The following is a 24,659-nucleotide window of genomic DNA, read 5'->3' as shown; positions in this document are numbered from 1 at the left end:
AATCTCTCTTTGGATTTGATGCTCAGAGATTTGTAAATCATCTATATCTCTGTGATCCAGGCATGCAACCAGCAGCCAGGGGCATAATTATGAACTTGAGGGTGGGAGAGGGGTGCACAGCACCAGGGAAAGATTCTTCCAAGGTTGGCAATGTCCCAGGGTGATTTGAGTCAAGTTATTTAGCTTTTCTGAGTCAATTTCCTTCTCTGTCAAATGGCTTTACAATCCTACTAATTCCACCACCTCACAGTTGCTTTCAGATTTACAGAGCTAATGTATTAGAGAATATTTTGTTAAGTAGTAAAGCAGATACTGCTGATAGTAAGATTTGTACATAGGATGGGCAAACTGGCACCGTGATGCACACCTGTAATCCCAGCAATTTAGGAGGCTGAGATAGGAGGACTCCAAGTTTGGGGCCAACTTGGGTAACTATGTGAGACACCATCCCCAAATAAAAAACGAAAAGGTCTGGAGATGTAGCTAGCTCAGTGGTAAAGAGCCTCTGGGTCCGGGGTTTAATCCCTGGTACCAAAACCAAAAAAGAAACACAGGATAGGCAAAGGATAGAAGAGAGAGGAAGCCCTGCATCTAAGATAACAATTATTGGTTAACTTTTCCTTTTTAAAAATTAGTCACAATATTGCTGTTTTAAAAATTAGTCACAATATTGCTGTTATTTCAGTTCACTGAACATCTGGGTGGCTACTAAGCCCCAAGAGCTGTGTTAGACACTGGAGATAACAATGATCTAGGCCCTACCTCAGGCAGCAAATGACACAATTTGTTCAGTGCAGGATTTTATGTGGTAGTTCAAGGACTGTAGCCCAAACTAGATAGTTTCTTTTTGCAGTTCTAAGGACTGAACCCACGGCCTTAAACATGATAGACAAGCATTCTACCACGGAACTAAATCCTCAGCTCTTTTAATTTTATATTTTGAGGCAGGGTATCATTAAGTTACTGAGAATTTGCGATCCTCCTGCCTCGACCTGCCTAGTCTATGAGATTACAGGTGTGCACCACTGCGTGCGCCTGGTGTGTCTGTCCTGATACCACAGTTATCTTGTTCTGAAGTGGTGTCTATGTGGCTTTGACAGGCACTTCCCTAATACAAATAACGTTGAGCATCTTTTCATGTGCTTATTGTCTATTTATATATTCTGTTTGACAAAATCCTCGCCTGTTTTTAACTTGGGTTATTTTTATTGTAATTGTTAGAATTCTTTATATAGGGGCTGGGGATGTGGCTCAAGCGGTAGCGCACTCGCCTGGCATGTGCGGGGCACTGGGTTCGATCCTCAGCACCACATAAAAATAAAGTGTCCATCAAACACTAAAAAAGTAAATATTAAAAAAAAAAGAATTCTTTATATATTTTGATAATAGTTCCTTGTCAGATATATATTTATAAACATTTTTCCTACTTTGTTAGTTGCTTTTTACTTTCCTGATGATATTACTTGCAGCACAAGTTTTTAATTTTTATGTGGTCTTATTTTTTTTCTTTTATTGTTTCTGCTTTTGGTATACATTTTGGAATATATCTGAGAAATCATCTTTCTAATCTAAAGTCACTCTTTTAAGAGTTTTATCTCTTACATTTAACTGTTCTATCTATGATTCATTTTGAGTAATTTTGTGTGTGGTATGAGTTAGGGATCTAACTTCATTCTTTTGAAATAGGACAAAATAAGTACTTTGTATTTTAAAAAATGAGTAAAGCAAGCAATGACACATTCTTTTAAACCCAGGTACTTGGGAGCCTGAGGCAGGAGGATGCCAAGTTTGAGTCCAGCCTGGGCAACTTAGTGAGACCCTGTCTCAAAATAAAAAAAGAAAGCAAGGGCTGGGAATATAAACTCAGTGGTAGAACACCTGGTAATTTAATCCCCAGTACTGCTAATAAACCAAAAAATAAAAGAAACCTAAGGCAGTTTTTCTAAGAGCCAGCCTAATGCATTACTCAAAAGGCATTCTCAAAAATATCTCCATAGCTGCAGGAAAGACACTGTACTGCACCAACTCACACACAGAAGAGGGTGAGGTAAGAATAAACTACTGAAGTACTGTTATATAAATCTGAATTATTTTTCTTTTTTCTACTTTAGAGAGGTATAAAGTGAGACCCTGGGTTCAATCCCCAGCACCAACCTCCTCCAAATCCTGGAAACACAAACAAAGACAAAAATTCCTTTCCTCCCAAAGACAAATTAAACCAACCAATAAATAAAATGTATGTGTGTCAGACAGTGGAAAATGTTGTAGAGGAAAAAAGTAGGGGGCATGGAAAAACAACAGGCAATATTGGGGTAGCAAGGAAGACCTCAGATAATCCAGGATGGAAGCCTGTGGGAGCCCTGGGAGCCAGCAGGACCATGAGGAGAACTGTCCCAGCTGTGACCCAGTGCGTACCCTTCACGGAACAGTGGGGGGTGAGAGCAAGGGTTCTGGGATTAGACTCTCTGAATTCAAATCACAGACTGGCACTTACACGAGCTACAGCACCCTCAAACGAAAAATGGGAGCCATATAGGAATGAGCTTTCCCGTTGGAGGGAATGAATGAGTTGATACGTGTAAAGCACTAAGAGAATCCCGACACAGGAGTTACCAGGGAGTCAGATGTTACTCATGATCTGTGTCCTTTGGAAATGCTACCTTTTAAGAAATAATCAAGTATACACTGGTCACAGAGGTTCCAGCTGTGGCCTCAACCAAAGGTTAAGTCGGTCAAGGAGACAGCAGGCCTCCCAATCCTGATGTGGCCTCCTGAATCCTCTGAGTCCCCCTGCCCCCATGACCAGAGCACCCAGTGGCACTGCTGGCAAAGTTCTGGAAAGTATTACATCACAGAATAAATCTGTTCACTCCAGAGAAAAACATGTCTCCCTACTGGCTTTCACCAGAATCTAGGCATGAGGAAGTTTACTCCTGCTTTAGAGCGCGGGCGCACACACTGATTTTCCTCCCCCAAGAATCGACTGGCAACTCCCTCGCTGCTTTGCTTGTTCCTAGAAGTCAGCTTGCCTGTGTTCAGGCAATCTGGCATGGACAGCAGTCCATTCATTCTCTCCCTGGACAGTGCTAGGAGGTGTTTTTTCACTCCTTAAGGACCTTAAATGGACAGATGAACTAGGGCTGACAAGTTCCCATCCACCTAAATTTTCTAATTTGAACATTTTTTGTCAACATGTAACACGTTTTCTAATTCTGGCTGGGCTGGTGATATAGCACAGTGGTCAAGTTCTTGCCTAGCAAGTATGAGGCCAGGGTTTAATCTCCAGCACCATTCAATCAATCAATCAGTGGGTACGGTACACACACACCTGAAATTCTAGCTACTAAGGGAGGCTGAGGAAGAAGGATCACAAGTTCAAGGCCAGCCTCAGGAGCTTAGTGAGACCCTGGTCTCAAAATAAAAAAAATAAAAAGAACTGGGGATATAGCTCAGTGGTTAAGGGCCTCTGGATTCAAACCCAAATACCACAGTAAATAAACAAAACAGTAACAACCATTTTCTGAGCACTATCAATGAGATAAGATGCTAGGACTTTTATATATATTATCTCACTAAAAACTTCTTTATGAGATACTTATTTCTACCTTATAAATAAGAAAACGGGGGGCTTGGAAAGAGTCAAGCAACTTCAGAAAGCTGGTGGTAGGTCCACCATGTACTAGATGAGGGACGATGGTCAGGTAACCTCTCTGAGCATCAGTTTTCTCATCTGTAAGATGGGACAATAACACAGCAACCAAATCAAAAGGCTCTCATGAGGATTATTAAACTAGTTATCACATCCCAAATATCGAGGGTAGCTCCTGGCATACAATAGTGAGTGTGGCTTTCTCCAGCCATAGACTTAAGGTCATGGACCCTTCCCCTAGACGTCCCCTCGTCTTCTTGACATATGCTGTTTTTTCAGTTCACCACTGACTCACCGTGCCTGCACATGTTTACCAGTGTGAAGTTCCTTAGAGCAGAAGTTCTATCTTCAGCTCTTTGGGTATGAGTCGATGACTCATTTGATAAATGTTAAGCCAGGATCGTTACCTAAAATTAGTCATTTTTATAGTTTGCACTTACTTAAGAAAGCTCCAGGTGACTATTTCAAAGTCATTTGGTATTCTTTTCCTGTTTACTGAAGTGCTGACTTCTAAGAATAAGTGAAGGACTAGAAAGCTTTCTTGTCCCTAATTTTGCAGGCCTTCTTCCTCCACCTACTCCTTTCTCATCCATCATTTACAATAATGCTGCCATAAATAGGGGCCCCAGAGCAGTCAAAGTGACCTTTAAGTACTAAATAAAATGTACAGGTTATTATTATTCATAGTAATACCGACAGATCTTGACTCTGCCAGTAACTACTAGCAGGAACTTGTCCAATTATCGCAGAGAGGCACTATTTTCTCTATCCCTTCCTCTTCTCTTCTCCTGGAAGGAGAAATGTTGAACTTCACAGGCAAGGGACCCCATATAATCTCTCAACTGGGAAAAGATAGAAAATGTCAAAGTTGTAAATCAAAGAGAGGCTGGGTGGGTACTTTCAATACTGGAATATTCTGAGGTCCTGGGAGATTTGGATTTAACAAACGGTCAGAATTCTTTCAATTCAAGGATACTAGGTTCTCAGAAGCCTAGGAAAAACAGGAGGAAAATTGGCCTTTTGACACAATGCCTGAAGCAAGTCTCAAAGCTGTGAAAATGACCTACTCACGGGACCTACATCCTTTTCTACCCTTACCAGTCTAGTTCTAGCAAAACTCAGCTACAGATTTATAGCAACTTGAATGACACTTAAGAAAATCAAAGACTGGGGACATTGCTCAGTGGCTGAGCATGTGTTCAGCAAGCATGAAGTTTGGATTCAATTCCCAGGACTAAAAGAGTCAACAGACAGGTAAAAGTAGTTCCATTACTCTCTAGTCAATATTCAGAATTTATTAAAGAGAGCTTCCAGCCAGAATCCACCTTGCACTATGCAGATGTTATTACATGGGAGAAAAAAATAAGAGAGGTAACACTGTGGGCCCCAGAAAGCAGTCTCATCTTCTCTCAAAGTGTACCCATCACAAGAGGCTTCTTCTCTTTTTGAGGTGCTGGGGATTGAGCCAGGGCCTTGTGCATGCAAGACAAGCACTCTACCCACTGAGCTCTATCCCCAGCACCACAAAAGGCTTCTGTGATGCTTTTTTTCCACGTGGGAGTTTAGGGAGGGAACAACTCCAAAAATGGACTCTCTTTTCCCACTCACTGCATGCACGTGGACCCATTTATTCTGATAAGTAGTCACGCTATTCTTTGCCTCTTTTTTTTTGTCTTTTTGTTTTTTTGTAGATGAACAGCACACCTTTATTTTGTTTGTTTATATGTGGTGCTAAGGAGTGAACCCAGTGCCGCACATGCTAGGCAAGCACTCTACCACTGAGCCCCGGCCTCAGGCCTACTCTTTGTCTCTTGATGAAGGGCATGGATGCTGCCAGGTGAAGCTGGAAGCAAAAAAAGGTCAAGGTTACTTCACTTCTGTTCTTTCCAGTGTTGCAAATACAGCTGTGCTGTGCTAGATGCATTTTAAGAAGAAGAAAGAAGAATAAGACCTCTGAAGGCTCTTACAGCATTAAATTTCCATGAAATATTATCTGTGTTGAGATTTGGAGAATAAATAAGCTGTTTTGAGGACCGAGTTCTCTGACTTACACTTAAGAAACTGGGAAAGACATAATTGATTTAAGACAGTGGTTTTTAAACTTTTTAAGTAGCAGATAATTTTTCTTGTCAATGAAAGAAAAAAAAATCTTTTTTGTCTAATGGTGCTGGGGATGGAACCCAGGGCCTTGTGTATGCTGGGCAAGGCCTCTGCCACTGAGCTACATCCTCAGTTTGTAACTGAGATCTTACACGGGACCTCACTGTATGAAACAGGCAAATGTGATGCTCCTCTGGCTGCAGCTTGGGTGAGGAACAAGGGGCCCCAACCTTTCAGCTCTCTCCTCACCCTTTATAGGACCTGTTCCCATCTCTGAGGAACACAACTGGCGGAAAGGGAAAGAAATCAACATTTAGACAAATTAACAAACAAATATATTAAATGAATGGGGAAGAAGGGAAAGCTTTTCCTTCCTGTGGAGTAAAAGGATTTGGAAAATCACTACTTTGGACCAATGCAGTAAAGACTGGTTTGAGCAAAACTCTTCCATGGGCGCTTAATTCAGGAGGGAAAGTTTGGTAAGAAGCAGGAAATTTCTGTGACCTTCATACAAACAGACTGCATATAAGGGAGGAAACACTGGTTACAAAGAGGCAAATGTTGCTGGTCTGTAGACTTCAGAAATGTGAATGTCATGTAAGAAAAGGAAAAGTGAGGTTAGCATGCATGAGGCCTGAGGCTCAGTCCCCACCACCAGACGATACAATAAAAACTAAGAGAGGTACAACTAAATTCAGTATATGATTTTTGACTAGGTCATGTACTTGAGAAAAAACATGTTATAATGGACATTATTGGAATGCCTGATATTTGGAATATGGATTATCAGTTTGATCAAAATTATCATCATCACCATCATCATCATGGGGACTAAACTCAAGGGTGCTTTACCACTAAGCTACATTCCCAGCCCTTTTTATTTTATTTTCAGATAGGGTACCACTAAATTGCTGAGACTTGCCTAGAACTTGAGATTCTCCTGCCTCAGCCTCTGAAATCACTGGGATTATAGATGTGGGCCACCTTGACCTGCTGCATCAGTATTAAATTTCCTGAATTTGGTAACTGTACTATGGTTATGGTCTAAATTGGACATGATATGTATGACCTCAAACACTTCAGGGAAAAACAACATCAACAACAACAACACAGTACATTTATATACAGAAAGAGCAATAGAAAGCAGGGTCCCGAGAGGAGCATCAGCATCACCCCAGAACTTTGTTAGAAATATAAGGTCTTAGGCCATTTCCCAAACCTACTAAATCAGCTGTCTGGGTTAAGGTCAATAATCTGTTTTTTAATTAATTTTTTATTTTGGCAGTACTAGGAATTGAATCTAGGGGTGTTTTACCACTGAGCTACACTCCCAACCCTTTTTATTTTTATTTTAAAATAGGGCCTAACTAAGTTGCTGAGGCTAGCCTCAAACTTGCAATCTCCTGCCCCAGTCTCCCAAATCACTGGAATTAAGGTATGCCCCACCACATTCTTTTTTTTCCAATAATCTTATTAGTTGTAGATGGACAAAATACCTTTATTTTATTTATTCATTTTTACATGGTGCTGAGGATCAAAAGCAGTGCCTCACACATGTTAGGCAAATGCACTACCACTGAGCCACAACTCCAGCCCTCCAGTTGTTTCAAGAAGCCCTCAGAGGCATACTGACTTTGAAAACCACTGGTACAGAGAGAATGAGAAAACATATAGTAAAATGTTAAAATTGGTGGATCAGGAAAATGGGTTTATGGGAATTTTCTGTTATTATTCTCAAAACCTTTCTGTAGATTTGCAATCATTTCAAAATAAAAATAAGCAACAGCAACAACCAAAAATCACCCTTGGATAATATCTAGAGGGGGGCTGGGATTGTGGCTCAGTGGTAGAGCACTCGTCTAGCACATGCGAGGCCCTGGGTTGGATCCTCAGCACCACATAAAAATAAATAAAGGCATTGTGTCCAACTACTTCTAAAAAATAAATATTAAAATAAAATCTGGAGGGTTGTGGAGAGAAGACGGGAGACACTGGATGTAGGCAGGCAAATCAGAAAGCTACTGCAGTAAGTGACACAGGAAGTGATAGAATTTACAAATAAGACCACTGCAGTCCCAGGGCAGGGTGAGGAGCAAGCTATTTGCATAGCGTTCAAATGACAAATCTCCTTCTTGAAAAAGGTTTGGACACACAGGACACTAACCAGAGTAGGAGAGTCCAGCGATCTCTATGAAGAGGTCTTCCTCAGAAAAGCTTTCGGGGAGCATGAGGAAAGCGGCAGTCACAGCGCTCTTCAGATTTTTATCAAGTGCTGACCTAAGGATGACGTTTTCATTCATTGCGATAATTTTCACCTGGAAAAGGCAAACATTCAGAAGAAAAATTTTAGAAAAGGAGTATTGCTCAAGCCACAGGTTGACACATATAGCTGGAACCATCCCAGATGCCGACCACTGAGGATCTTGGAATATTAGTTTGGTTGACATGAAATGATTACTATTCTAATAAGTAATCCCAGAATCTCCTCTTATGCCAAAATCAGAGAAATCTATCACATAGGAAGGGATCAGAATGCCAAAGAAAACAAAATTAATATTCTTTTTAAATGAGCAAACTCACCACAGGCTTTGAAAAAGAATAAACATCCTTTGGGAATATCAATATTTTTATTTTTTCATCTCAGTTTTTAAATTTTCTAGTGAGAGAAGGCATTTTCTTTACTCAGAACTCACCTCTCTTCTTGCCCACAAATAACCTAGGCAGTTCATGCTTTATGATTTTTAGATACACAGATTTGAAACTCGGTGAAGGAAAATGGAAAGAAAATTAGCTACAATTGAAAGATCGTGGGTTTTAAATATAGATCTGGGCTCAAATCCATGTACTTACAAACTGTGTGAGTTTGGGCAAATGACCTAACTTCTCAGAACTTAAGTCATCATCTATAAAATAGGGATAACAGATTTGTATCAAGGAATTGTCAAAGATTGAAAACAACAATAAATGTAAATGTTTGAGTTCGTGTTTTGCTAAATACAAAGCATTATTCTCCTAAATATATGTCAGAAGCAGTTGTCTTTGACTGTCTAAAATCCATGTCAGAAGCAGCTGTCTTTGACTGTCTCCAAATCCATTAAATACATTAGAGCTCCAGTCTGTTCTCAGAGTCTCGGTTTTTAAAAACAGTAAGGTAGGGCTGGGGATGTAGCTCAGTGGTACAGTGCTTGCTTTGCATGTGTAAGGCCCTGGGTTCCATCCCCAATTACTTACACACACACACAGACACATACACACAGACACATACACCACACACACACACAAAATGCACTCTAGTTAAGAGAATATGTTCAAGTCTCAGCTCCATCTCCTCCTAGCTGTGGTGATGGGCATTGCTCCTTATCAATAAAATGGGGTTAACAGACCAAATGAGATACGGTACATAATACATTAGCTGAAGTGAGCTTCCTTTGGTGTGCTACTTGGTACACAGGCAATGAATTTCTCTAAGCCAGGGGTTTTCATCTTTGCTAGCATTAACATCATGGGAGAGTTTATTAAAACACATAATAATGGGTCCAAACCCCAAAGCTTCTGATTCAGTTGCCCTGCAGGAAGGTTGAAAATGTATATTTCTAACAAGGTCCTAGAAAATGTTGAGGCTGTTTTGGGTTCAGGGACACCTTTCCCCCTGCCTTTTAAAATTTTTTTTTGGTGATTGAACTCTTGGGTGCCTAATCAATAAGCCACCTCCCCAGTCCCTTTTATTTTGAGACAGGATCTCACTAAGTTGCTGATGCTGGCCTCGAACTTGTGATCCTCCTGCCTCAGCCTCCTGAATTACTGGGATCACAGGCATGCACTAAAGTGCCCAGCCAGAGACCAAATTTTGAGAATACTTTTAGCTATTCTGCTTAGAAGGAGAATTACCAAATTGCTCTTCAGAATGGTTATATCAATTTATATTCCCACCATAATCTTTTTAAAACATCTGCTACTGACTGATTTTCTATACAAAGAAAAGAGTCTAGAAGTCCTTAATAAGGACTCATAGATATCTGAAATGTATCAACTGTCTCTAAACAACTTGGTGTTGTTGATAAATTTTCCTCCTTTAATAGAAAACAGGGCATATAAAATTGTTTTTTGCCAAATAATAATGCATTAAGATGGCATACAAAAGGCACACTCTAAGAAACTCCAAAATAAAGTTCTACTGGAAAGAGGAGAATGATGTTAGTTTTTTGTTGTTTAAAAAAAAAAAAAAGTGGTAGCACCATAAGACATAACTATAAATCAAGCTTAACAACCTAAATTCTAACTTTTGCCTTGTGTTATCCACCTTTTTTCTAAGGGAATATTTCCAACATCTATACCTCATATATGATAGGTAAGCCACTTGGTTCAATATCACCTCCTCCACCCTTATAATTATGAGAACTTAATAGACCTTAATTAAGCCTTTTGGCTTGGGTGAGTTTAGTATCTTTGCCATCATCTGCAGATTATAACACCAAGGAACAGCCCAGGAACAAGACTCGCCTAAGGTTGCACAATGAACCAATGGCAAAACCAGGGCCACACCCTTGCACTATGCAAATCAAGTTCTAAATATTTTGAGTTATCATCATGCATTCAGTTAGGGATGTATTCTGCTTGACTTATTTTGACAGAAGTTTAATAAAACAATTTTTTTTCAATGTGGAAATTGAACTGGGGGCTATAAATATGCTAGGCAAGTACTCAACCACTGAGTTGCATCTCCAGCTCCTGAAATTTTTAAAATCCTACAACACCTTAGAAGTAAAATTTGTATTCCATATGGAATCAGTGATCTAGGAAGGCAACTTACTCAACTTACTGGTGGAAAAACTGAGGGCTAGAGAAGTCAAATACCTTTCTCTAAGAAGTGACACAATGGACCAAGCGAGGTCCAGTCCCCTGATGTGTCCCCTGTGATACCATTCTGCTTCCATATTCCTACCCTTCAGTCTTCATCCTAATTCACCAGTCCTTATCATAATTATTCCCTCTCTCTCTCTCTCTCTCTCTCTCTCTCTCTCTCTCTCTCTGGCTATTACAGAAACCCAGTGAAATCAGAGGCTATTTTAAGGCGCTAAATACTCAAAGAGGCAAACAAAAGAATAAGTTTGGAAGATTTTCTCCTAGTTAACAGAATAACCAATTGTTCTCCAAGAAATCTGTTCTACTTAGGTTGGAAGAAAGCAGTCCAGTACTTAAGGTGAAGAGAGTGCAAATAAAAGCATCCTTACTCAAAGGGAAAACGTGAATTCTGAAGGCTCTGCTACTGTGCTGATCTGGTTCTTCAACGAAAGGTGAACTAGGAACTTGTCTCGGCAGCACTGTAATTTGTTGTTCAGAGTGAAAAGCCAGTGAACGCTTGGGGCACTGCCAGAGAGGCCTGGGAAAAGAAGAAAGTCCTCAGAGTTGTGAATAGCTGTTTGTACCTTACTGGGAATGCCCCGACCTGAACTGCATAGATAACATTAGCTCTAATGCCAGGGTGCAGATCTTGACTGCAGAGAGGAAGGGACAAAGCTCGGAGGGACTTTAAAAGGAGAGATTTGTGAGTACCTTTCAAGACAGAGAAAAAAAGAAAGCCACCCTCCATCTCTATAACAGTCACTGGGAAAGACTACTTGAATTGTGAAGAGTGAAGTTTCAGTTACAAAGAAGGCAACCCTACCTAGTGCTGAACTACTCAACCGTTGGCCAGAACTTTTTGATTCCAAATGGTCAGGAGGGGTGACTCTTCTAAATAGTCACTGCTTGAAAATGAAGAAGGGCAGAACACAAGAATGGGATCAAACCTTATCTATCTACTGGACTGGGGGATCTTCAAGGACAAATAATGTGGGGGGTCTTTTTTTTTTGGCATGCACAAAGAAGAACCTTAGTTGTCTTTTGAATAACTAAATGAATGGCTCAATCTTTGCATTTCAAAGGCTAGAAAACCAAAGGCTGGTTCACAGCAGGGAAGAGCCAAAACTAGTAAACCAGGTTTTCCAATTCCCAGTTCAGGGATCTTTTATACCAGGGGGATTTTTCCCATTTGAAATACATAAATAAATACAACTCTAATATGGTGATAGTTACAGGACTGTAAATATACTAAAAACCACTGAACTTTACACTTTAAATGATTGAATTATGGTATGTGAAGTATACCTTAATAAAGCTATTACAAAAAAACCAATGCTGCATTACTGGCTGGGGTGTAGCTCAGTGGTAGACACCTTGGCTAGCATGCCTGAGGCCCTGGGTTCCATCTCTAGAGCCCTGAAAGATAAAAAGAAACTTCAAACAAAATTATCTCTACAGGGCTAGGGTTGTGGCTCAGTGGTAGAGCACTTGCCTAGCATATGCAGGGCACTGGGTTCTATCCTCAGCACCATATAAAAATGAATAAATAAAATAAAGCTATAAAAAATGTTAGGGCTATTGTTGTGGCTCAGGGGTAGAGTGCTCACTTAGCACGTGCAAGGCCCTGAGTTTGATCCTCAGCACCACATAAAAATAAATGAATAAAATAAAGGAATTGTGTCCAACTAAAACTGGAAACTAGATATTTTTTTTAAAAATTTTAAATGTTACAAAATCATCTATACATGAAAAACAAGTGAAATACAAAAATCCCAAATTATGTCAAAGTAATTAGGGAACTGACTTTAACTTGCTTTAGTATTTTTGTTTTTTTTTAACTTACAAAAGATTGTTCACATGTTCTATTAAGTAATTTAAATTCCATGGTTCTTCACTTAAAAAATATTTGCAGGGCTTGGGATGTAGTACAGTGGTGACTTGCTCAGCCACACACACACACACACACACACACACACACACACACACACACACACACACACACACACATAGCAAATGACTAAATGACTCAGAAACGTAAGTCTGTACTAGAAATCAAAACATGGTATCTCCTCAATTATAAGGTAAGTTGCTAGTAAAGTATAACAGAAATTTAATTTTAAATTCAATTTTTCCCAGAAATGTCCATCTTTTTAACTCCTGTATATTCCTTTTAAAGATTTAACTTGCAAGTAATTGAGGAATTCTATTTCAATTTGCAAAGTGCAAGACAATTTTGGAGTTTTAGACAATATAACAATGTAACTGCGTTTAAAACATAAAAACAAAGAATTCGTACTCTTTCTCATAATTCTTAAAATAACTACCCATTTTTCTTGTTGAAAATGCTACTATCCTTTCAACAGATTTGCTCAAGTTTGATTAATACTTGCTGCCATCTAGAGGGAAAAATGATTGCTGAAAGACTTACCACAGAGAAGTCCACTTAACTGTGATTTCCACAGGAGTGGAAAAAACTGGGGGCAGGAGCAGGAGGGAGTCACTTCACCTGTTTATCATTTTCACTTTTTAAAAAGATAAGTCTTTTTTTTTTTTTGGTACTAGTGATAAAATCCAGGGGTGCTCTACCACTGAGATACACCTCCAGCCCTTTTTATTTTTTCTTTTGAGACAGGGTCTTACTAAATTGCTGAGGCTGGCCTCAAACTTGTGATCCTCCTGCCTCAGCCTCCCAGGTCCCTGGGATTCAGGTGTGAGCTACCATGGCAAGCTTTTATTTTATTCTCTAAATTAGGCAAGAAATGCATAGTTTTGTTTAAGGTAAATGTAGCTGCTACTCCTTGTCTTGGACTGCTTTTATTTTACAAGAACATATGACATTTAGATAAATTCTGAGATCAGGCCATAGGGTGTAGCTCAGCAGATCACATACTTAGCATGTGCAAGGCCCTGGGTTCGATCCCCAGAACAAAATCAAAACAACAAAACAAAACAAAAAGATAATTTCCAGTACTTACATTCTTAGATTTCAGGGCATCTCAGGTTTCTAACACCATTTTTTTTTTAATTTAAAAAATTCCAGGCATAAAGTATAGTACAGAGAATAACGCAATATTTTTGTATTTGATCTTATTTGATCTCAACATAACTGAGATAGCCAGGGATGAAGAGAAGGGAAATATCATTTTTCTGAATGGTTCTGAAGTATCAGGAATTTCAGAACCCTTGTCCACAGATGAAAATATCCCAAGGTGTGAGGGACTCTATCGGTGGCACAAGGTCACAAGATTAGTAAGGGTCACAACTGAGATCCTAACCTTAGCTCTCTTAGACTCTAACTAAAATGCCCATGTTCTTCCCAACATTAATACTCTGTTTCCAATTTTCAACGCTTTTGGGGCGTTGGCAGGGTAAGTACTATTATCCCTATTTTACACATGAATTGACTGACATTCAGAAAGATAAAACCAGGTGCCTGAGTTCGTATAAACTCCTAATAAGCAGTAGGAATTAATATGACCAAACACTTCTAATTCCATATTCATTTATCTTCCTATCAATAACATTTTTTAAAATATTTATTTATTTTTTAGTTATTGGCGGACACAACATCTTTGTATGTGGGGCTGGAGGATCGAACCCGGGCCGCACGCATGCCAGGTGAGCGCGCTACCGCTTGAGCCACATCCCCAGCCCCTATCAATAACATTTTTAAAATTATAAAACCCTTAGAAGTAAAATGAATATTTATATATTTTCAATTGCATTTATTTACTTAATTATGAGCTTTACCTGTTATCCAGTCTAAGAATGAGAAATTCATCTATAGATATTTGAAATTATTTCAGTAAGCTTATTGTTTCTGGATGTTTAAAAAATGTATGTATGGGCTGGGGGTGTGGCTCAGTGGTAGAGCACCTGCCTAGCATGTGTGAGGCCTTGGGTTCCATTTCTAGCACCACACATACAAAACAAAACAAAACAAAAAGCACCTGGCAAATTCTTTTGTTTGTCAGACACAGAAATTTTTTCTTTTTCTATTTGGGGCTATTTATGGATTATAGAGATTTGGTAAAGTATACTCCAAAAGGAAATTACAACCTTTCCTTTCTCCCTACTTAATCATCCCTGAAAAATTTTAAAATTTATGGTGAATATTCTTATTTTACAGTAATATAGTTATATTCCTTAGGTTTAATAAGAATCTGTTTCTTGGGCTGGGGCTGTAGCTCAGTGGCAGAGCACTTGCCTAGCATGTGTAAGGCACTGGGTTTGATCCTCAGCACCACATGAAAATTTAAAAAAGGTAAAAAAAAAAAAGAGTAAAATAAAGGCATTCTGTCCATCTACAACTAAAAAAAAAAAAATTTTTTAAAGAATCTGTTTTACTTGGGTGGGGAAATATAGCTCAATGGTAGGGCACTTGCCTAGTATGTGCAAGACCCTAGGCTTGATCCTCAGCACTGCCAAATAATAATAATAATAACCATAATTATAAAATGATTTTACTGAAGGAAAATTTATAAGTGTACATATTTGAAAGATTTGGCTTGATAAATTTTTATACATGTGTATACATGTATAATATGCTCAAGTATTTCTGCATATTTTAATGAATTATACAATTTTTTCTGTTTTTTATTGGTGCATATTATTTATATAGAAGGGTGGGGGTTTCATTGTGGTATATACATATATAAATAAAGTGTAATTTGGTCAGTTTCACTTTCTAGCATCCCCCAATTCCCCTCCGCTTCTCTACTTCCTCTACCTTAGTGGTTGGTCTCCCTTCTATTTTCACTGAATTCTTTTTTCCTCCCAGTTTCATCCCTCCATCTTTCAGATATGAAAGAAAACATATCTCTAGTTTTCACATATGATACTGTGAGTCTGACTTATTTCACTCAAAATTATGATCTCTGGTTCCATCCAATTTCCTGCAAATGACAGAATTTGTTCTTTGTTGGGAAGAGTTTTATTCTTTCTGAATAAAATTCCATTTACACTACTAAATTTTAAGCCCAGGTTCAAAGCAAGAGCATCTTGACAGCCCATATACACAAATAAAGAAATTTTTCTGACACAGAACAAATGAACTATGACAGTAGAAATCTCTTATTTTTCCCCATAGCTCACTATAAAAGGAGGTAGGGGTTGCTGTTATGGGAGATACCTGAGAACAACCCATCTGCTATTTTTGGAGCCTAAGACCCTGGTCAGTATAATGAAAATTTTCCTTGGGAGGTGTATGAGATTGACAACTGTGACTAGTTAGCACAGTTCTTTCTTTTGCTGTACTGGGGATTGAATCCAGGGGCACTTTAACACTGAGCTACATCCCCAGCCCTTTTTATTTTTTATTTTGAGATTGGTTCTTGCTAAGGTGCTGCAGCTGGTCTTAAACTTGTGATCCTCCTGCCTCAACCTCCTGAGTTACTGGAATTCTAGATGTATGCCATTGCACCTGGCTCAAGTAGTTCTTAAAAAAGAAGCTTTCTCAGAAAATAGGCCATACTTTTGAAAAAAAGAAAAAAGATGATAGTTGCAAACACTTGTTAAAAGTTCAAGTTCCTTCCCACTTCTTTGTCCCTGTTCCTTTCTATCAAAGCCATGGAGAAGCCAAAACCCCACAGTCTCTTTCAGGAGCATCCCCAATGAGGTAAGAATATAGTGACAGGACATCACCACTGGCCTCAGGAGGATAAAACAGGGTCCAGAATACCATTCTCCCCTGGAATGACGGCCTGACTCATTCATTCACTCAACAGTTACTGACTGCTTTCTGTGTGACAGACATTGTCCTGTCTTTTTCGAGGAGACAACAGTGGACACGTAGTGCCCTGAGCTTCTAGAAGAGAAGATGAGGATGTACATAGTACAGACAGAGGTGCCACTAAGGCACTGGACACCTTCTCTGCCAACTCCCCAAATGGACTGACCCTGTACCTGAGGGGGACAATCTGTCTTTTACTCCCAGCATCTGACACCAAATGTGTGGGGCTTTTCTGTCACACCAACCAATTCTCCAACTTTTTGGACACCAGTTGTGTGTCCTACAATAGAATTTAATTTTGATATTATCTATCTCGAGCTATATAGAGAATCCTTAAGTTAGGGGCTCAATCCCACACAACTAAGTAGCTGTAAATTTCCACAATCCCTTCCTCTGGGTTGATAATTTGTTAGAAGGGCTCACAGAACTCAGGAAGGCTTACTTACTATTACCAGCTTATTCTAAAGTATCCAACTCAGGATCAGCTAAATAGAGTGATGCAGGGGTTGGGGATGTAGCTCAGTGGTAAAATACTTAACATGTGCAAGACCCTAGGTTTGATACCAAGCATATGAAGGAGGAGAAGGAGGAAGAGGAGGAGGAGGAGGGAGGAGAGATGAGGAAGGAATAAGTAGGGGGAAGGAGTATGAAGAAGAAAAGGAGGAGGGGGAAGAAGAAGAAGAGGAGGAGAAGGAAGGAAGGAGGAGAAGGAGAAGAGGAAGAGGAGGAGGAATAGTAGTAGTAGGAGGAGGAGGACAAGGTATCGTTGGGTGGGACTGGGAACTGAGCTCTGCGCCCACTCTAAAGACCCCATCCTCCCAGCACCTCAATGTGTTTGTTCATCAACATGGAAACTCTCAGAACTCTGTTACTGAGGGTTTTATGGGGGTCCCACTACCTAGGCATGATTGATTAATTCACTGCCATTGAGAGTAACTCAATCTCCAGCCGCTCACCCCTTCCAGAGGTGGGTGGAAAATGGGAGGTAGGGATGAAAGTTCCAGCCCATTAAGCACATTGGTGGTTTCTCTGGTAACCAGCCCCTATCCTGAAGCTATCTAGGGCCCATCAAGGGTCACCTGGGAAGGCTGGGGATGAGGCTTAGTGGTTTAGTGCTTACCTAGCATGCACATGCATGAGGCCCTGGGTTCAAGCCAGAAGGAAAAGAAAAACAAAAGAGTCCCCTCATTAGATGAACTCAGGTATGGTTGAAAGGGACTTGTTATTCCTAACACTTAGGAATTCTAAGGCTTTTAGGAGCTCTGTGCCACAAGCCAAAGACAAAAACCAACCATATATTTCTTATTATGTCACAATATCACAACATAATATCTGGACATTGGTAATGAATTATAAAGGTAATTCATTAAAGGTAGAAAGAGGAGGAATCTAATAGGCATTTCCATTTCCTAGAGTTCCATCTCATTGCAATCACAAGGATTAAAAGTCAAGTTAGGCTCAGAGACACCCTAATTATGGCAGCCTAAAAAAACACACACTCACCGGTTTTTGGAGGCGTCCAGCAATGTATAAGTTATTCCAGTTGAGGAGATCTTCAATTAGAATACTGGTGCTAATAACCCCATATTTGATAAGCTGAAAAAGGAAAGAAATGGGTGAAAAAAAAAGCCAAATATCAGCTTGTTTCTTATGCAAGTACAAAACATAAGGAAACACATCAAATTCTGGACCAGAGTAGGACCTTGATTTCCAAAGTCACTCAAAATGCCTTCCATGGAAATACCCACATCTCCACCAAAACTCTTTGAGAGGTTTAATGTCTAAAACAGATTTGGAACTCAGATATGGTTCAAGATACAGTTCAAAGTACAGGAGGTGAGGTGATCACAAACTTAGGTCCATGTGATGTTAAAGGCAGAATGGCTCTTAGACACCATTCTGCAAAAAAACCAAAACAAATAAAAAAAAAAACTAGACCTTTCCAAATGTTTGAGAAATATTGTTTTAGTTCATGTTCTCCATCTGAGAAATAAAAAGCTGAGGCCCAGAAAGAATAAATTAAATACTCCAAATGGCAACAGTACTAATAGAGTTAAAACTAGGTCCTAGAGCCAGGCATAGTATGCACCTATAGACCCAGATATTTGGGAGGCTGAGGCAGGAGGATGGCTTGAGCCTGTAGTATGGGACCAGCCTAAACAATTCCGAGAGACCCTGTCACTTTCCAAAACAAAACAAGGCTGGGAATATACTCAGCAGTGCTTAACTAGCATGTATGTTGCCCTAGGTTTCATCTCTAGTACCACAAAAACAAACAAATAAACAAACTAGATCCTAGAATTTTAGTTCCCAATGTTCTTTTCATTGCAAAGTAACAGAAAGTTTCTTTAATTAAAAGTTTTAACTGATATCCTTTACCTAGTCAATTCCTCTATTGCTGTTGACTTTGAAAGGCTTATAGTTACAAAGCAACATCCCCAAATAAAACCTCTTTATCAGTGCTAAACACATGGAATTATGGTCAAGTCAATTTCCATAATAATTTGTATAAACCCTGAATGTAGATTTCCCAGGTTACAAAGTCCTATTTGTGTTAATAAATACCTTCAGATCCACTTTACTCAACTTTGGTATCCAAATAGCCTTCTCAGGCTGCACATATGTAAAAAGTATCTAAAGAATTTCAATTAAAATGTACAGTCCCCTTGGTATACAATTTTGCCTAAACCTTTAGTTACTGGAGCATGTAATACTGTTTGAAAGTTACTAATTAGAGATAGGCTCAGCATAACATTAATTATGGATAAAGAACACAGTTATGTGTTTTGCATGAATAAGTGGAAGTGGCAGGTTGGGCTTTTCCCTCCACTAGGCCACAGGACTGCAGAAACCATTCTTGCTACAGGCAAATAATAGCTGGGGGGCAGGAGGGGGGACAGTAGAAACAGCACAAGCCTAGAAATCAAGGAGCCTGTCACTAACTAGGGGCCTGACCTTACAGAAAGTGTTCTCTCTAAACCTTCATTTCCTCATCTGCAAAATGCAGGTGCAACTAGGTGTAGTGGTGCATAGCTGGAACCCCAGCTACTCAGAGGCTCAGGCAGGAGGATTATAAGGATGAGGCCAGTTTGAGCAACTCAGCAAGAAGCTGTTTCAAAATATAATTTAAAAAGGGGTGAGGAAGTTGCTCAGTGGTAGAGTGCCCCTGGGTTCATACCTTAGTACCATATAAAAGGAAAAAAAAATGCAAGGGAAGCAGGATAGGACCTCAACCAGAAAAGCACATAGATGGCCTTAAGGATTTACAAACATCACCAGTCAATCACAGCACATTCCTCAGCCAAGTTCAGATCCTTCTCAAGTCAGTATTCCAGTCTCCTGCCCTTTAACGCATGCTCCTTTGAGCAGTTACATGAGCATTACCAGACAGCTTGTAAAATATGCAGCATCTCAGGTTCCATACCAGATTACTCAATCAGAATCTGTACTTTAAAAGATCCCCACATTATTCATATGCCTATAAGTATGCTCCAAAAATCAGCAGGAGTGTCAATCTAGCAACTGAAGCCCATACCTCATTCTTAACCCAACTAATCTCCAGGAGGCAACTGAGTTAGATCCCCACTGGTCTTCACATTTTGGGGATCCACTTAGCTCTTGACAGTCCTCTTAAGATACTGACATGCTTCATCTGGTTTGCTTTTCATCTCGTTTGCTTTTTTTTTTTTTTTTTGGTAGTGCTAGTGCTATAGATCAAACTCAGGAACTCATACATGGTAGGCAAGCACTCTACCACTAAGCTACAACCCAAACCTCTGGGCTGTTTCTCATCTAAAAGATAGGCAAGAGTCTCTGATGTCAGACAATCCCTCTTTGGGGACCTTTGCTCTCTAACACCCCACTCTTGAATCCCATTCAGGTGTTAACACCAAGAGGTTCTTGTCTATTACTTGGCCTCACAGACTACCAGCCTCCCTTAATGCCCGCTTCACTTCCAATTTCTTCCTGGGGGTGTCTGTTATCTAGAAGAGATAAGACTGATCTCCACCCTGATCTTGAATAGGGCTGCCTATTCCTCACACTGACCAAACCAGGGTTCTCAAAGTATGGTTCCTAGACCTTTGGTTTCAGTGTCATTTGGAAGCTTGTTAGAAAAGCAAATTCTCCAGCTCCAGCTAGACCTACTGAATCAGAAACTCTGGGGGTGGATCCCTGCAATCTGTGTGTACAACAGATTAAAACTTGGGAACCACTTGGCAAAAAAAAAAAACAAGTAACATTCAATCACCTTCTCACATTGCAATCACAATGAAGGGGAGTTGAGGACTCCAGTGCCTGCTCTGTCCCTGGGTTCAGAACATCCAGCAGGAGTGTGACCCTTTCCCACCTGCACAAACATACATATTTCACTGGTGCTCTTTTAACAAAGGTTAATAATTAGCCAAGTTAAGACAAAGGCCCAACGAACGTCACTTACCCTACCATCACACATAATCAATGGATTGTAGTAAACTCCAGCGCCATAGTTATCCTGGACAGATATGATCATCTTGGGCCCTAAAACTTTTAGAAATGAGTAGTGGCTCCAATTCTTTTTCAGGTTTTCTGAATGCCATGCAATAGGGTCATCTACTGTGAACACAAAATCCAGCATTGCATTCTGTAAAGAAAAGAGAATGAGTTCATTAATTCCTGGAAAAGTGGCTAGATAGAGTGGAACCCTCCCAAATATTGTGCTATTATGATTAGCAGAAGATCTAGGGTCTCCAATCTCTGAAAGCAATGTGAGCTTTGTTTTAATACAAATACTAATTTAATGTGTACTATGTCAGCACTTTATATATAATACATACAGCAACTTACTTTATCTTCACAATAATTCTACAAAGTAGGTATGCAATTATTCCAATTTTATAGGAAAGGAAACCAATGTCCAGGATAAGCACTGTGCCTTGGTACACAAGGCTAATTAGCCACAGACCTAAGTAGCATGGTAATAAATTCTGTGTGCTGAATAATTGTGCTCATTACCTAACTGCAGTTAAATGTGTTCCACTTTTCTTCCAGATCAAAGATCACTTGGACAAACTCTACTAAGTAGTATGTAAAAGGAAATAAGTCATTCACAACTACTAATAAAGTACCTATGAGTTCTGATGGGTCCTAGGGTAGAAGAGCTCAGTCTACTGGAGGGAGTATACAACTTGACTTGATAGAGGAATGCACAATGTACTAATATCACTTAAGAGTGGGGGCAGATCCCCAATGGCTTAGGAGGCTGAGGCAGGAGGATTGCAGGTTCAAAGCCAGTTTCAGGAACTTAATGAGGTTATAAGCAACCTACTGAGACCCTGTCTCAAGATAAAAAATAAAAAGGGCTGAGGATGTGGCTTGATGGTTAAGTATCCTTGGGTTCAATCCATGGTACAAAAAAAAAAAAAAAAAAAAAAGATCCAAGAGAACAAGAAGTAGGAATGCTTCTAGGGAACTTAAGTAGGAGTCTTGAAAAAGGCATTCAAGGGAAACAGGGCTGGTAAAAGTACTTGGGGAAACATGAGGAAGGCACAGAGCCATGTACAGGAAACTACTTCTATGGGTAGGAGACAGTCAGGCATGTTCTGGACCTGCAGTTTGGTGCTACTGGAACAAAACATACTTATGTTGTGGGAGATAGGACCAGAGAGGCTGTTTGCCATGCTAGAAAACTTTCCTGCAGAAGAACTAACTTGAGAGTGGAGATAAAGGATGAGGGAAATCTGATAGGTAACCACTAAAAAATTCCAGGGGAGAAACAAAAAGGTTTGAGGCGAGGCACTTGGGGTAGAGACTGGTTTGGAGGAGATTTAGTATTAGAATATACAAGGTTTGTTAACTTGAATGTAGGGGATGAGAGTGAGGGTAAGGAAAGAATCTTTTTTTTTTTTTTTGGAGGGAAATCCAGTTCTACTCAAAGGAAAACCTTCACTGAAAAATGATGAAGAGTCTACAGGAGACTAAAGGATGCTCTGGGTTTCCCTCACTGTGATCCACAAACCACTGGTGATACTTAAGATGTGAGAAGACATGGGTAAACATTCTTAAATATCTATAATTATGTAAATGTATATTAGAAAAGTAATTAGATCATACTATAATTTCTCACACAACTTCATATGCTGCCAATTTAAAGAACAACATTGTAACAGCATAGATAGGAAATCCAGGCTGTAGATAGCCTCACCAGGAAGTGAATAGGCAAACTTTAACCAAAAGGCAAATTACAGCCAAGTATCTAAGTCCCTATTGCAATTTTCACACTGAATTCTGTAAATCACAATGAAAATTATATTGCTGTTGTGCTCAGCCAACTCTGAAGAGTAACAATGTTTAATCCCCACTAGACACTTGTTAAATATGCTGAGCATGAAGTGCATACACCGGCTAGCCACTAACTGTTGTCCTTAGTTACCTTCACGGTACCTGCCCTGGCCCTACAGACAATTCATCAATTTCCTTGAAATCAGAGGATTATTTTGTATTTTCTCCCACAGCAGCAGATAGGAGGAGCTCAAACGTGGCTTCGCATGAGAATCGAGCGACGTTTTTCAAATTCCTGAAGCCCAGCCCCATTCTAGACGAGTTAAATCAGGAATCTCAGGTAGAACCCAGCAATTCTTTTTTTTTTTTTTAAGCTCCCTAGAAAATTCCAACGTAGTATCCAGGTTGAAAACTGAATTCGAATTTAGCAACTGTTTTTCTTTCTTTCACCGTGCCTAGGCAACAGTTTTTCCCTTCACCTAACTGCAGCTCCCAAGTGGATTCCTAAATTATCCTTCAAAACTCAGCTCACGTTCTCGTTATACTAAGAACACTTCTGAACGATTTGCATCCTCCTAATTGACGCCTGGAGTGCGCAGCAGGCCACCCTAGGGGTCCGAAGGGAGAACAAGCAGAATCCTGGCAATGGGGTGGACCGCGGGGAAGCCACATGGGGAAGGTCCGGTCTCTGGGGCCGGGCTCACCTTCTGGTCTGAATTGGGACCCGCCTGGCGGTACACCCCGGAGCCATAGGCGAAAGCTCCTCGGGGAAGTGAGACAGGATCTTGCGGAAGGCCACCCCCGAGCTGTGCAGCGCCTGCAGCGCCATGGGTCAGAGGCTGACAGAAAACCGAAGACCCTTGGCAGAGCAGGGCGAAAGAACACAGTAGCAGGGACAAGTGGTTAAGGGTGAGGAAATGGAAGTGGGGACACCCGCTCAAACGTATGACGACTGAGTGGAGAGGTGGGACTTCAAACACTCGCACGCAGTTGGAGCGGTCGGTCTGTCAGAACCGAAGGTGAGAGGAGCGCCGTGTGAGGCTCAGGTGGGCGGCGGTCTCGCAGGCGCAGCTTCCTCTCCCGGCCCCGCCCCTCACGCACACGCGCTTCAAAGGCGCAAGAGACGGCGCGCGCCGGTGTGTGAGGACGCGGGAGCTCTGCAGAGTCCCCTGGTGGTCGGAGGAGCGCTCTGCAGGCCTGGCTTGAGGCTGCAACTTTAAGCAGGTCTGGGGGATGGGTGGGAGGTGCAGGTTCATGTCAGCTTACCTAAACTGCTCTTGTGTCTAAGGAATCTTCTGTAACTCTCTCCTCAAAGCCACAGTTTTAAGAAATGACTATAAAATCGTGTGTGTTGAAGGTTTTTTTCCTAATGAAGCAAAGCCTCATATATAGAATTAACTATTCAAAAGTACACACACAGTTCAGTGCTATTTGTTCTTTAACAATGTTGTGCAACCATCATTTCTTTATGATTTTAAATTGAAGGATTTTTTTGGGGGGGAGGTGGGCATTAGGGATTGAACCCAGGGGCATTTTGTCACTGAGTTACATCCCCAGCTCTTTTTAATTAAAAAAAAAAAAATATATATATATATATATATATATATATATATATATATATATATATATATATATTTATTTATTTATTTTTGAGACAGGGTCTCACTAGGTTGCTAAGGCTATCCTTGAATTTGTGATCCTTATACCCAAGCCTCTTGAGTAGCTAGGATTACAAGCGTGTGCCACTGCGCCCAGCTTGAAGGAGATTTTGAAGGTTTAAAACACAAGTAAATTTTAAATTATGCCAAATTCCACCATCTGGAGATTAAAAGCTGTTAATATTTGGCTATGGTTTCTTCCTAATAAAACCCTTTTCAAATCCAATGAAGGATACGAAAGTGCTCCACAAATAGAAAAGGACTGCACACATGTCCTCTGATATTTGAGTTTAATTTTAAGGGCAGAGAAGACTCTCTGCCCATTTGTCTTGGGGATTGGTCTCACATCAGGCGAGATGTGGTTTCTGGATCAAACAGAACCTGAGGGTAGAAAAGATCTTAGAGGTCTCTTCTTCATTTA

At 40.2% G+C, this 24,659-nt stretch overlaps 1 pseudogene across 1 annotated transcript in view; it reads right to left on the bottom strand.

Moving 5' to 3' along the window:
• LOC144373979 (phosphatidate cytidylyltransferase, mitochondrial-like) overlaps nucleotides 1-23,677 on the bottom strand; it is a 47,641-nt pseudogene extending 23,964 nt beyond the window's left edge. Inside the window, exons 1-4 of the transcript XR_013433520.1 lie at nucleotides 23,285-23,677; nucleotides 20,761-20,943; nucleotides 17,826-17,918; nucleotides 7,914-8,064 (exon numbers count right to left, since the gene is read on the bottom strand). The product of XR_013433520.1 is annotated as a phosphatidate cytidylyltransferase, mitochondrial-like (transcript). The remainder of the gene's footprint in view (nucleotides 1-7,913; nucleotides 8,065-17,825; nucleotides 17,919-20,760; nucleotides 20,944-23,284) is intronic.
• Between the last annotated feature and the right edge of the window lie 982 nt (nucleotides 23,678-24,659).

This window comes from Ictidomys tridecemlineatus, unplaced genomic scaffold, assembly GCF_052094955.1.
Source record: "Ictidomys tridecemlineatus isolate mIctTri1 unplaced genomic scaffold, mIctTri1.hap1 Scaffold_54, whole genome shotgun sequence".
In the NCBI taxonomy this organism is placed as follows: domain Eukaryota; kingdom Metazoa; phylum Chordata; class Mammalia; order Rodentia; family Sciuridae; genus Ictidomys; species Ictidomys tridecemlineatus.
The sequence above is the reverse complement of the archived record's forward strand: the minus strand, read 5'-3'. Positions and strand labels throughout refer to the sequence as shown.